This window comes from Desmodus rotundus, chromosome 9 (assembly GCF_022682495.2).
Source record: "Desmodus rotundus isolate HL8 chromosome 9, HLdesRot8A.1, whole genome shotgun sequence".
Classification (NCBI taxonomy): Eukaryota; Metazoa; Chordata; class Mammalia; order Chiroptera; family Phyllostomidae; genus Desmodus; species Desmodus rotundus.
The window spans coordinates 77,949,712-77,964,048 of record NC_071395.1 but is presented as its reverse complement, the minus strand read 5'-3'; the positions used below and the strand labels follow the sequence as shown (position 1 = coordinate 77,964,048).

At 47.0% G+C, this 14,337-nt stretch overlaps 1 long non-coding RNA gene across 1 annotated transcript; it reads left to right on the top strand.

The window, feature by feature from the left end:
* The first annotated feature begins 2,810 nt into the window (after nt 1–2,810).
* LOC123480237 (uncharacterized) lies at nt 2,811–3,943 on the top strand. The gene is made up of 2 exons (XR_006656155.2): nt 2,811–3,065; nt 3,733–3,943. It is a non-coding gene; the product is annotated as an uncharacterized lncRNA (long non-coding RNA).
* Nucleotides 3,944–14,337: the final 10,394 nt, after the last annotated feature.

Genomic DNA, 14,337 nt, shown 5'->3' with positions numbered 1-14,337 from the left:
TGTGTACTGTGTGTCTGTCGCACTCAAAATGACTGATAGAGTAAAGCAATGAATCTGCATCAAAGTTTGCGTTAAGCTTGAACATTTCTTCTGAGAGACTATTCACATGATTCAGAGGCCGCAGCTATGGGCAACTGGCAATTGGCAGCTTCATCACAAGAACACTCCCACTCCTGCATCACATCTTCTGCGGAGTTTTTTGGTGAAACATCAAATCACCCAGGTGACTCAGCCCTCCTACAGTCCAGATTTGGTGCTCTGCATCTTCTGAATTTTCCCAAAACTAAAATCACCTTTGAAAGCGAAGAGATTTCAGACCTTCAGTGAGATTCAGGAAAATATGATGGGGCAGCTGATGGCATTGGGAGAATGATGTGAAGTCCCAAGGTGCCTACTCTGAAGGGGACTGAGGCATCACTGTCCTGTGTACGATGTTTCTTGTGTCTTGCATCTTCTTCAATAAATGTCTCTATTTTCATATTATATCATTAGATACCTTCTAGACAGACCTCATATATCTTTTTTGGTGAAATGTCAAAATATTTTGCCCATTTTAAGCATAGAATATTGGCGAAAGACATTCAGAGGATGGTATGGGTGGTTGCCTTTGGGAATGAGCAGACTGGAGGTAATAGATGAAAAGAACTCTTAATTTCTCACCGCACATATACTGCATTTTTAATTGTTTAAATTACAGTTTTAAAAAAGAGAAATGGACACTTTGAAAAACGTCAGTATTGAAAGCATGCTTTTAATGGATGGATGGAGACTGTTCTGTTCAGCCAAGAGCACTTCAGAAACTCGGCACGGTGGGAAATCGGAGCACCGAACCGTTAATGGGACTGCAAGCATTTTACATCGCACCACATTGAATCATTTATGGTCGTGCACAGGTGGTGATGCTGATGCCTAGGCCGTGGCCCCTCAAGACCCCATCAAACATGATGTGGTATTTCTGTTTAAGTGAATACTGTTCTAGCTTTCTAATTTCCTCCCTCTTCCCTGCTGAAGGTGACCTGTGGAAAGAGAACCCAAGAGTAGCTCTCCCAGCTTGTCCGTGATAAAAGATTTGGTAAAGTTTTCTTCTCACAGCCTGCTTTCTGCTTCGAGCCGTGCTTCCCACCTGGGACGTGACTGAGGTTTGTGGGTGTATTGCAGACCCTGAGTATGTAAGTGCCTCATCCAAGTTCATGTGCTTTTAGGAAAGCAATGGTGAATTAACAAGAAGTGCTTTATCTTCTAAGACCTCTTTGTGACTCTATTCTGGTTCTGCTCTTTGATCCAACCCACTAATCAGTTCATAAAAATTTCACATAAATAAAATTTATTTCCTAGACTGGCTGGGTTCTATCTGATTAATATTTAACTCCAAGAAAACATAGGCATTTGCCTTAAAGAAGTGCTTTATTCCGGGGGAAAGATCTATATATTATTGTCATTATTTGAATGTCTTTGATTATTCTATGGAATTTTATTTCAGCCTAAAACTCTCTATACCCTTCTGTTGAAAATGTCAAATTCTTATGGATCAATTCACTGGTTCTACATCTAAGCTTTTATATTACTTTCTTCCTGTCAAAATTAATGTGTTTGTTAGAGAAATAAGGATCAAATAGAATAATACAAGGAAAATAAAAACTCCCTATTTCCTCAACATTCTATGAGAGTGGCTATTAACACTTGGGATGTTTTTTTCATTTTTAAGTATCTAAACACTGACACGCAGTTTTAAAAATTGGGCTACTTACTATCTTGTGGCCAGGTGTTCCCGTGGAGCACAGCATCGCAGCTTCCCTGCCATTAAATTTTCATGTGCGGCCTACTTTGCAATGGCTGCGTTGAGTTTCATTATGCAGACACCCAACTCCTGATTGTTTAATTGTGCAAGTATAACCAACACCCTATTTTTAAACTATAAAGTGGTTTCCAATTTTTATCCCATTATAAGCAACGCTCAGTTTTTCTTTTTAAAAATCCTCAAAGCAGGATACATTCTGCCAACTCCCAGACTACTGGGGTGTTTGAAGCCTCTTTGTTTCTCTCTCTTCCTGTGTGTGTGTATTTGTTTTCTAACTGGGCCCAGTTGAGCCCCCCAATTTGCCATGAGGAATATCTAGGATCCTTCTTGTAGATTTAAGAAGGGAGCCCAAGAAGGATGATGCTAGAGAGGAGAGCGTAGCACCTCCTAGGGTGGCCCAGGAGTAGTTTTCACGGAAGCGGTGCTGAGGGGGGAACTAAATGACCGCCCCTGAATGGTTCCTTTTAAAACCCTAAGTCTCACGGTCCCCCAGTGCTGTCTATTCTTTGAAACATTCCACCGCCTATGTGTTGATTTACGACTATGGTCATGCTCGATCCTTATTGCACATTAGAATCACCTGGGAGAGAGGGGTTTACAGATATATGTATGCCGTACCTACCCCGGAGAACTTTTGACCCAATTGGACTCTAGTGTGGAATTCGTTTTAAAGTTCTCAGGTGATTCCAACTTGCCACCAGTGGCCAGAACCGGTGCTTTATATTCCAGCGGGGCTTGAGTCGCTGGCCTTGGTGCTGAATCTCTTCCAGCTCCAGGCTTCTCTCAGGGTGTCCCCACTTCCCATTGGGCTCTGCCAGTCGCAAGCAGCAGCTTCAAAAACGCTGATGCATGGAGGAAGCAATATCCCAGCTCACTCAGAGTGATTAGGCGGAAAGATCAGCATTTCACTGCAGCTGCGTCCACCTCCCCAGACAGCCAATTAGCTGCAGAAACAGCAGACACTGCCTAAAGGAGCTCTTCCAGGGCTGAGCTTTTAATGCCCAAAAGAACATTATGTAGCTAAACAACACTATATCCACATCAAACAAAAGCATCTTGCTTTAGGTTACAGTATTCGGTTCCTGGAGAAAGAGGGCTTTGCCTCGGGCCTGGAACTCGGCAGCACCTGGAGAGGAAGGAGGAGCTTGCCTGGCATTCTTGGGACGCAGCCAGCGACGGAGAAAGGAGCATTAGACCCACAGTCAGAAGACGTGGGTTTGAATTTCTACTTTTGCCTAGCAGCATGACCTTGCAATTAATCCAGCAGGTGGTTAATTCCTTCTCTATAGAACAGACATAAAGATGGCTACCATAATAACGCTCTAATTATGTTGTCACTGTGTAACGTAATTCTCGTAAGTACATCAGCAAAATCAGGGCTGCAGAGCTGACGGCTATAAGAGAGATTTGTGCGTTTTGTACTAATGGTCTGAAACCAGGCCCCCTCTTATGCCTCCTTAGTGCCCCTCTTACTGATGTGGGGGAGCAGCGAACACTCAAGGGGGGGCTCGCTGCCACCTTCAACTGTGACAAGGGCAGCGAAGGGGAGGAAACGTGAGGTATGTTCTGGGGGTGCCAGAGGACAGGCAGGTGGGGCCCAGCAATCAGTGGCTCAACAAGCCCCGCGGGTGACTTGGCCGCACACCAACGTCTGAGAGGCGCTGCTCCAGAGAACGCCATTGTCCGGAGACCCACGTTCTACTTAGCCATGCCATTAGAGGTGGTCATTTTTATTTTAAGTTTTGAACTATTGCAAATTGTGCTGCTCTGAACATTCTTAAACATGGGTTTCGGGACACATATGGACACTTTTCTGTTGGTTATACATACCTAGGAGTAGGACGATTGGATTATAGGTGATGTGTGTGTTTGACGTTAGTATATACTGTCAAAGAGTTTTCCAAAACAATTGTACCAATTTCCTTTCCCATCAGCAGTGTATTCCTGTTCCTCCACATCCTCACCAACACGGGGCTGATGGCCTGAATTTGCATTCTTCTGGTGACCAATGAGGTTGAGTATTTTGATATGTTCAGTCTCTATGAGGATATTCCTTATATAGCACCCCTCAAGGTTTTGCATATGTTTAATTGAATTCTTTTTCCAATTAACTTGCCATTATTGAATAAATATATTACGAATATACCTTTGCATTCTGTGGCTTGTCTTTTTACTTTCTTAATGGTGGTTTTGATGAATACTTCTTCATTTTAATGTAACCCAATTTATCAATTTTTTCTGTTATAGTTGGGCTTTTAAAATTTTTAAATGTGTTAATTGGTTTTAGAGAGAGAGGAAGGAAGAGAGAGAGAGAGAGAGAGAGAGGGAGAGACATCAATTGGTTGCCTCCCATATGTTCCCTGACCAGGAATTGAACCCACAACCTTTTGGTGCATGGGCTAGCACCCCAACCAACTGAGGCACACCAGCCAGGGCTATAGTTGGTTATTTTGTATCCTGTTAAGAAATCTTGCCTACCCCCATCGTCAGGAAGATATTCTGCAATATTTTTTTCTAGAAGCTGTATTATTGCACTTTTCATATTTAGAACTATAATCACTCTGCTGTTGATTCCTATGCATGATAAGAGGTATCACATTCCATCTCCTGTATGGATGTGCAGTTGGTCCAGCACCGTTATTGAAAAGGCCATCCTTTGCTCACTGCACCGGTGTGTCAACTTCGTCAAAATCAAGTAACCATATATGTGTGGACTTCATTCTGTTCCGCTGGCCTATGTTTGCTATCCCGAGCCAATGCCACCCTACCTTGATCATTGAATTTTATAATAAGTCTGATAGTATAAGTGCTGCGGCTTTGTTCTTTTCCTCAAAATTGTCTTGGCTATTCTTGATCTTTTGCATTTCTATATAAATTTCAGAATCACTTTGCCAGCTGCCACAAAAAAACTGCTGGATTTTTATTGATATTATGCTGAATATATAGATTGGAAGAAAATGAACAACTTCACAATATTGAAACTTTGAATCCATGTACGTGGTATTTCCCTCCATTTATTCAGAGCTTGTTAATATTTTAGTGCCTTTTACTGGTAGATGCTAATGTCCATCTGATCACTCAGTCCATGCGAACAGAGCCCTTCTCCCTGAACATCCTCCCTGTTGCTGGAGACAATGAGCAGGATGTACAACTGTGGGCTTACACCTCACCCCCATTAGGGCGGCTACTATAAAAGAGCAAAGAACAAGTGGTGGTGAGAATGTCCAGAAGTTGGATCCCTTGTGCACAATTGGTAGTAATGGAAAATGGTGCAGTCCCTATGCAAAACAGTGTAGCAGTTCCTTAAAAAATTAAAAATAAAATTCCCATGTGATCCAGCAACTCTACTGAGTATGTACCCAAAAGAATTGAAAGCAGGTTCTCTAAGAGATACTTGCCCAACCAGGTTCATAGCAGCATTATTCACAATAGCCAAAAGGTGGAAGCAACCCAAGGATCTATTGATGGATGAGTGAATGACAAAATGTGGAAAGTACATACGATGGAATATTATCCAGTCCTAAAAAGGAAGGAAATCCTAGCATGCTACAATGTGAATGAACCTTGAAGACACAATACTGAGTGAAAGAAGCCAATTGCAGAAAGATAGATGCTGCATGATTCTATTTATATGAAGTACTGAGAGCCGTCAAATTCTTAGAGACAGTATAATGGTGGTCACCAGGGACTGGGTAGGGGTGGGGCTGGGGGTGGGGGTAATAGGGAATTAGTGTTTAATAGGTAAAGAGTTTCCACTTTTTTACATTTTATTGATTATGCTATTTCAGTTGTCCTGATTTTGCCCCTTTGCCCCCTCCACCCAGTGTTCCCCACTCCCTCAGGCAATCCCCACCCCCCACCATTGTTCATGTCCAGGGGTCATGTGTATAAATTCTTTAGCTACTCTGTTTCCTATACTATAGTTTATATCCCCATGGATATTTGGCAACTACCTATTTGTATTTCTTAATTCCCTCACTTCTTCACTCATTCTTCCTCCCCCTGCTCCCCACAATCTGGCAACCTTCCAGTAACTAACCTCTTTTCTCTTGCTTTTAAGAATCTCTATCTTTAAAATTTGGCCTTTTAATAATGATATGTCTTGGAGTGGGCCTCTTTGCATCCATCGTAATTGGGACTCCCTGTGCTTCCTGGACTTGCATGTCCATTTCCTTCACCAAATTAGGGAATTTTTCTTTCACTATTTTTTCAGTTCGATTTCCAATCTTTTGCTTTTCTATTCTCCTTCTGGCTCCCCTATGAGGCGAATGTTGGATCTCTTAAAGTTGTCCTAGAGGCTGTTTATACTGTCCTCATTTTTTTTTTTTTTGGATTCTTTTTCCTTCTTGTTGTTCTGTGCACTTGTTTTTGCTTCCTTATGTTCCAAATCATTGATTTGATTCTTGGCTTCATCCATTGTATTGTTTCCCTGTAAATTGTTTTTATTTCACTTAGTGTATCCTTCATTTCTGACTGGGTCTTTTTTATGCTACTGAGGTCTTCACAATGTTTCTTGAGTATCCTTATAAACAGTGTTGTGAACTCTGCATCTGACAGATGCTTATTTCCACTTTATTTAGTTCTTTTTCTGGAGTTTTGATCTTTCCTTTCATTTCGTCCATGTTTCTTTGTCTCCTCATTTTGGCAGCCTCCCTGTGTTTGTTTCTATGTATTAGATAGAGCTACTTTGACTCCATGTCTTGGTAGTGTGGCCTAATGTAGTAGGTGTCCTTTAGAGTCCAGTGGCCCAGCCTCCCCAATCACCCAAGCTGAGTACTCAAGGTGCACCCTTTGTGTGGGCTGAGTACACCCTCCTCTTGTAGTTGAGACTTGGTTGCTGTTGGCAGATCAATGGGAGGGATTTACCCAGGCCAGTCAGCTGCAAGGGCTGGCTGTGACCACTGACCACAAACCTCTGCCATCCACGGAGGATCAGCTGTGCAGGGGCAGGGTGGTGGTGCTCTGATGTGGTCTTTGCTGTCCACTGGGTGCATTGGCCTTGGGGTTTCCTGGGTGGTGCAGGCCAGGGTCAGCCCTCACCTGTGTTTTTCCTGGGGCCACCCTGCCTGAGCTGTAATCTGACATGGCTGATACTTGTGCTGGGTTTAGAGAGTCCCAGGTGAAGCCAAACTGTGAATCTAATCCGGCTGCCAATGGGAATCACTGAAGCCAGCTGTTGCTTGTTGATAGGATTTAGGATCTAAGACCAGCCATTCATATGGAGAAGCAGCTTGGGTGGGCCCATAAATTGGGTGGGGAGGAGCGTCAGTGGATCTCTAAGGCGGGTCACACAGTGTTAGCCGGGTTGATGGAGTTTCAGATACGGCACCAGCTTACCGGTTCTGTGGGGGGGAGGCTCAGCAAAGGGACAATGGCCTCTCTTCGCCTGATGCCAGACACTTCAGTCTCTCCCTATATGCCACTGGTGCCCTTCAAGCTGCCACCCTGGTGCTGGAGCTCACAGGGAGTGAGTCTGAGTAGGTGAGTCCATATGTGGGTTCCCCAAGAAGAACTGATTAAGGCTCCAGCAGCCTCCTCCACTGATTCAATCCCTGCTAGTTTTCGCAACCAGAAGTTGTGGGGACTTATCTTCCTGGCACTGGAACCCTGGGCTCAGGGACATGGTGTGGGCCTGGGACCCCTCGCTCCTGAGATATCCCTCCTGATTTTTTATGCATATGGGTGGGGGGCCAGCCGGTTCCCTGTTCATGCCTCTTCTACCAGTCCGGATGGATGTGGTTTTTTCAACTCCGTAGTTGTCAGACTCCCATTCAACTTGATTTCTGACGTTCTTGAGTGATAGTTGTTCTCTATTTTAGTTGTAATTTTGACATGGTTGCGAGGTGAGCCGAGTCCGCCGCCGCCGCCGCCATCTTCACGTTTCGGTTTTGTAAGATGAAAACAGTTTCGGAGGAGGACGGACGGTGGTGATGGCCGCACCGCAGCGTGGGTGTGCTTAGCACGACTGAACCGTGCACTTAAACTGAGTAAGAAGGTGCACTTTGTTATGTGTTTTTTTACCACAATTTAAAATTCGTTTTTAAACTGTGGGCTTAAAAATGGTTTGGGAGAGATTCTTCGCTGCCTGCGTGAAAGACTAAGCTTCATTTGTTGTTGTCCAGCAGTCACGGCTGTGTGTCCTTGGATAACAACTTCAACGTTATAAGCTTTGATTTCTCATCTGTGAAACAGGGAGACTAATCCCCACCTAAAACAGGCCATGCTGTCGTGAGGATCACATGGGACATTCATGTGAAAGTAAGTGGTACAGAGCAGATGTTCAATAAATGTTAGTTGAACGTGAACTTGTTCATCTAAAACAGAGCTTCTGAGAGTGGAGTGGAGTATTTCATGATTCCCCCTCAGGTAATTAGCATTAAGAATGAGACTGAAGGTTTTCGGTAAACATGAAAACCTGCAATTGACTATGGGTTTCATTCACCTGTGCTCCACCTGTCTGCTCTGTGTTAGCCATCTGCAAAGGGGGTGGCTTTTTCATGTCTTTTGCTCTCTAGTCACAGGATAATGTCCCCAGATGGAGGGTTTCCTTAACTTCTGCATCACTGACTCCCTCCTTTGAGCAGCGAGAAGGCTTCAGGGAGGCAGTTTTCCTCCTCTGCAGGGCCAGGTATCCTCCTGAGAATGAGCCTCCCGGCTCAGACCCTGCCAACCCCGCCACCTCCCCGCACCCCTGATCTGCCCTAGAGAGGTAATCGTCTTCAAGGAGGGCGCCAGGGGGCAGAGGGCTCTCTGGAGAGTCCAGCCCGCTGGGGCACGGGTTCCCCGAGGAGGCCCCTTGGGCAGGTGGCACTCTGTGCCTGAGGAGGAGCCAGGGAGAGCTACCACCAGGGCCGGGACTGAGCTGGAGGACCCTTTCAGGAACATGAGCATGCGATCCAGGAATGAGAACCCTGAGGCTTCATGTTAAAATGATGGTTTGACCCGTGCAGTTAAATCCATGCCAAGCATGGTTCCGGCTGGGTACAGACGAACGGCTGTAGGTGACCAGAAAGAAGACTGACAGCTGGAAGGAGCCAAGATTTGGGGGACGGAAAAGTTTGCATTAAATTTTAAACTGGAAGCTGTCAGAGGCTCTTTTGCAGGCTCACACTTGTCACCAGTGGCTTGTGGGAGACCGTGAACTGCAATAGCCATCTCGGAAGCACTCTGAGATGGTTCTAGAAACGAGGACCCAGAGAGGTGGGGTAACTTATTTTTCATTAAAAGTGCAACTGATACTTGATTTCATTTTGAAGTGATGAATATATGCAGTTGGTGAACTGTTACCATCTCCAGCCTTAATTTTTTCACCATTAGCTAACATAGGTGTTACAAACACAGAGCTTCGCATGGTGGGTGGGTTAAGGTGAACTCTTACATCAAACCAATCCGGCAGCAAGAGGATCTTTAGCTCCCCGAACTGACAACACAAAGGGTTGCCCAGTGTTAGATCACCACAGGGCCTTCGCTTCAGTTCATCAATCAGCTCATCAAACCTCTTTGTCGAATCCAACCTTGCAAAGCCCATTTCCCCATCAGGACACACTAAGGCTTTTGCTAGAGCAGTGTCAAGTGAAAAGGACGTTTCGGCCCCTGAGATGCACTTCAGCGCTTCTTTTTGATGGAAAGCCTTCTTAAAATGGAACCCATATTTCTGATTTGATATGTTTTTTCCAAAAAATGACGGTTTTTAAAAAATCCTCACCCAAGGATATTTTTCAAGCTGATTTGACAGAGAGAGAAATGTTGATCAGTGGTCTCCTGGGCCGGCCCTGGCTGGGAGCAGACCTGCAACCCTTCGGTGTGCGGGGAGACACTCCAACCAACTGAGCCACCCGGCCAGGGCTAAAAAAGGAAGATTTGTTATTATACTTTATATTATGCTATATTATTATTACACCTGCAAGGCCAGGTCTACCTCCATTGCTGGCCACCTGTGAGATCTTGAGCCAATGCAACCGACCTCTCAGACGTCTGTACAAACCACCCCAAAGGTGAGGATGCACGAGGAGTCCCGCGGGCCTGATGCAGAGTGCCGCTCCTTTGCCCTCACTCTGCCCTTCTCAGCGGTGCGCTTGGGTGGACGTGCAGCTCCCGCATCCGGTTCCTGGACTGCCTTCTCTGTGCCCCTCCCCCACCCTCCCTGTGCCTAGCCTGGGACCAGGGCTGCCCCTTCCTCCACAACCCCCACTGCCCAGCATGAAGAACGTGAAGAAATCAGTATACAAAACAGCATGAACTGAGTGATTACAACTGTGGGAAAACAGATATATTGCCCTGGATTCATTCATTCATCAGACATGCAGTAAAGCACCTACTATGTGCCCAGCCCCATCCTGGGCCCTGGGCATTAGCTGTGTATGAGAGACTTAAGACAGACTCTTTCTTGGGCTTCTGTACAACTCAACTTGTATATATTGCATCCACATAACCAGCCGAAACAAAAGCTAGTGGCAAACACTTAAAAAAGAGAGAGAGAGACACAAGGTGGTGGGGGAGAACAGGAAACAGATCAACCACACGAGTTCAGATAGTGCTGGTGCTTTACAGGGAGTAAGTAAGTCCACGTCCCATGAAAAGTGTCTGCAATCTGGGGACACTTTTGTGTGTTCATTTTGCATTTTCCAAGTTTGCAATGATGAGGTTGTATTAATTTTGTAATCAGGGGAAATTAAAGAATTAAAACCCACTGCACACTCTGGGGAAGTAGCTCAGGAGGAGAGCGAGCGTGCTCGCAGGTAGTGGAAGTGTGGAGGCGGCGGGCTGGTGAGAGGTTTTTTCCCTCCATCTTCCCCACTTTCCTTCCCATTGTCATTATGCTGCACTTATAATTAAACCCGCTGCGCAGGGAGCCCCTGTCCCTGGCCCCCTCCGCGCGTGTTTACCTCCTGCCTGTTTAACCAGCGCAAAGGCGGCTCCCAAGGGCCATGAGCAAAACATGAGTTCATCAAGCTCATTCTCCTGGGAGGGCAACCCAGCCCCACCTGGAGCTGTGTGTTCCCCCCAGACACACACACGCACCCCTCCAGGGAATATCCTCAGACCTCGGGAAGTCTTCCCTGGCAAACCTGCTGGAGAGAGCCTGACCCGGGACCTCCTTTTGTCCCCAAAGCCCTTCACAGCCTTGGGGAGAGCTGTGGGGTCTGGTTTGAGGGGTAAGAGGAAATCACACAAAACCTTTCTTACATCCAGGTTCAAAACCATTATGTGGACTTACTGGCATCCACGTGGCCCCTAAATGGACCTCTTGCTACAGCCACAGGCCCTCAGAAAGGCTAATGAGTAGAAAAGGGGCTCTGACTTCAGTGGGGGAAGAAGGAGGTACCTGAGGCATCTGCCCCCAGATGGGGAGATGGGAGGGCAGGGTTGCAGCAAAGGGGACCTGGGGCAGGGGCTGAGAGGAGATTCTGGAGACCAGAGCCCAATGGAAGCACCCAGTTCTAGGATGAAGGTCAAGAGCAAGAGTGCAATCAAAAGCAAAGGCCAGCAGAAGTGAGTCCTGGGGAGGTCCCTGGAGGCCATGCCAAGGGAGGGAGCTTTCCTGAAGACCTGCTTGGTCGGTCAGAGAAGGAGAGGGCACCTGTGCCCGTCTAGCCCCTCTGAACACACCCACCCCGCCCCTCCACCCCCCATGTTGTGCCCACGTTGCCTGTCCTTTCAGTCTGCGAGCCTGGTGTGTGTGAAGGGGCAGGTTAGAAGCGAACTGAAGGCGCCTGTCACTTAAAAGCACTACAGAGTCCGGTGACAATGCAAAGAGCCCTTTTATTATAAAGTGGCAGTTGCTGTATATTAAAAACAAATTCATTTTTAAAAGCCTGGAAGAAAAATGCTCAATATTCCCATTGATTGCCTCGGCTAATGGATTGTAGGGAATATTTTCCCTCCCTCATCCATTCCTATTTTTAAAAGTAATACAGAAGTAAAGGCTTGTCGTAAGACCCTGAGGGTATGCAGTATACGGAATACAAGTGGGAAGGCCGCCTTGATCCCCCCACCCATGGGCAACTGCTGACATCAGTTTGGTGTATAATTTGTATCATTTTTATGGGTTTTTTTTTTAACTTTAGAGAGAGAGGAAGGGAAAGAGAGAGAGAAACATCAATTTGTTGTTCAAGCCATCTATGCATTCATTGGTTGATTCTTGTATGTGCCCTGACTGGGGATTGAACCCGCAACCCTGGCATATGGGGATGGCACTCTAACCAACTGAGCTACCCGGCCAGGGGATTTTTGTGTGGTTTTTTTTTTTTTTTTTTTAAAGAAGAGTTGAAAGGGTGAGTATTGCATTGGCTGGGGAGCACAGAAAGCTCTTGTGAAGGAGGGTTGCTTAACCGCATCTGTGTGCCCGTCTAAGAGTCAGGGTAGGCATCACACCATCAGGCGCCTTGGGACACTGGTCCTTGCTTCATGGTCCCCTCGCCGCATTCCTGGGACAGTCCCAAGAAGACAGGTCTCCTCTCACCCAGAAACCTCTTTGTCTGGCCGGCAACTGTGCACAAGGGCATCCTTGGGAAAACTTACTTGAGGAGCCTAGAATTCAAACCAAGTTAAGAAATGTGTCGAAGAACATCCTCCAGCCAGTGAAAGGCCAGTGGAGGAACTTTGGAGAAACAGGAGTGAACTGAGGCAAGAATGAAGGCTAATCTGCCCCCAACCACCCACCTTCCTGCTCTGACCTCTGCCTCCCACTTTGCCCCAAAGACAAATTCGTGGTGAGAAGGAGGCTTCTGGCTCAGAGCCCTGGTAAGCCTAGTGCTACAAAAGCTGTGAAGAAAGGAGAGGCAGCTCAGAGACACATCCGTCATTCCCAGGTGACCCCCAACAGTCAGGTCTGGTCAGCCTGGGCACAGCAGGCCCCAGCTGCCTGGCCCTGGAGCTTCCTTCCGTACCCCACCTGCCAGCATCTTCCCTCTTCCTGACCCAAGCGGTTGCCATGGAGACTAGTCAGCTGTCCCTGTGGGGAGTCCAGGTTCTCCTTTCAGGTTCCCCAGAGCAACAAGACCTGCTCCTAGAGCCCCTTCAGAATATGTTCCCCTAGTGCTTAAGCCCTGTTTTAAATTATAGGCAAGAGAAAAATTGGAGAGAGAAAACCTGGACACCTATGTGCACAGCAATGGGAGGAAAGATGAGTAGATAAATAAATGATGGTTGGTGCATATTATACAGCCACTAAAAGCGATGTTGACATAAAGTCTTTAATAACATAGGCAAATGCTTGGCTCAGCGAATCTAAAGTAAGTTTGCAAGAAAATGCTCCTCAAAGGGCTTGACGGCACATCACATGTAATAACTACTGCACGTCTGTCCTCTCGGAGACTCCTGTTGCATGGCGGCGTGGTGAAGGCTCCAGAAGCCTTAGAGTGAAACGACGGTGTTTAGGTGTATTTAATTCAGAGCTTTCCTGCTCCGTTGGACGGCAGGGCCCTTTATCTAGAACCCCCTTTGCCAGCCAGAGGGCCAGAGCACGTCTCCCTGCCTCGCTGTCTCCCTGGCGGTCCCTGTGTCTCCAGCAGATGGCTGGCTCCCCACAGCTCCCTGGAGGCCCCCCCACTGGCGCTCCTCGGTCGGTGCACGGGCTGCAAGTCCTATCTCCCCGCCTGCCCCTTGTCTGTGGCCCCTTCAGGGCTGCAGCAGCAGAGTTGATTAGTTGTAACAGATACCACATGGCCTGTAAAGCCTAACATATTTCCTATTGGTCCCTCACAGATCCCCACCCCACGGGCTGGCTCAGGGGGGTTGCAGTAGGAGCTTGGGGGTTGGACTGACTGAGAGTCCATGTTTGTTTCCAGTTTAGAGCCTACGGATCTGACTTTCCCTCCCTTCTTCTTTAAATGGTGCCGATCGTAGGTGTTACTGTAAGATAAGCAATTAATTAACCCCACGACTATCATTCATCTACCCATAGTCTAACTGGGTAGGAGCCAGGTGCACTCACCCGCCTTCCTGACATGGCTGCGCGATGAGCTCAGCACGTTCTACTTTCTCACCTGGACCTTGGCCCATGCCAAACCCCCCACCCCAAAAAAACCCTAGCCAGCTTCTGCCACGGAAGCTAACGTATCGAATGGGTTTAGAGCAGAGGTCAGCAGACTATGGCCCGCAGGCCAAGTGCAGCCCACCACGTGTTCTAGTACAGTTTTGTCGGAACCCAGCCGTACTCATTCCTTTCCGCACCTGCGCCCTCAGAGATGTTGTAGGTCAGGTGCCAGAGCGCCGCAGTAAAGCGCAGGTTGTCATGAAGTCAGTCATGGACTTTGTGCTGGGGGAGGGGCTCGCCTTTACTTTGTAAAAAACTCAGAAAAGCACAGCACAATAAAACGATGTGGGCCTGTGCTCTGTGGCTCCCTCGGGGCCACAGGCCTACAGCGCCGATTAGTAGTAACATGTGACACCACACGGCCCTGCAAAGCCTAAAATATTTCCAATCTGGCCTCTCACAGAGAAAGTTTGCCAATTCCTGATTCACAAGATTCCCCCAAAAGTTTTATGATTACTTCACCCTGTGCAGTAAGGATAGGAAAAATGTCAAGTCTGGTGGG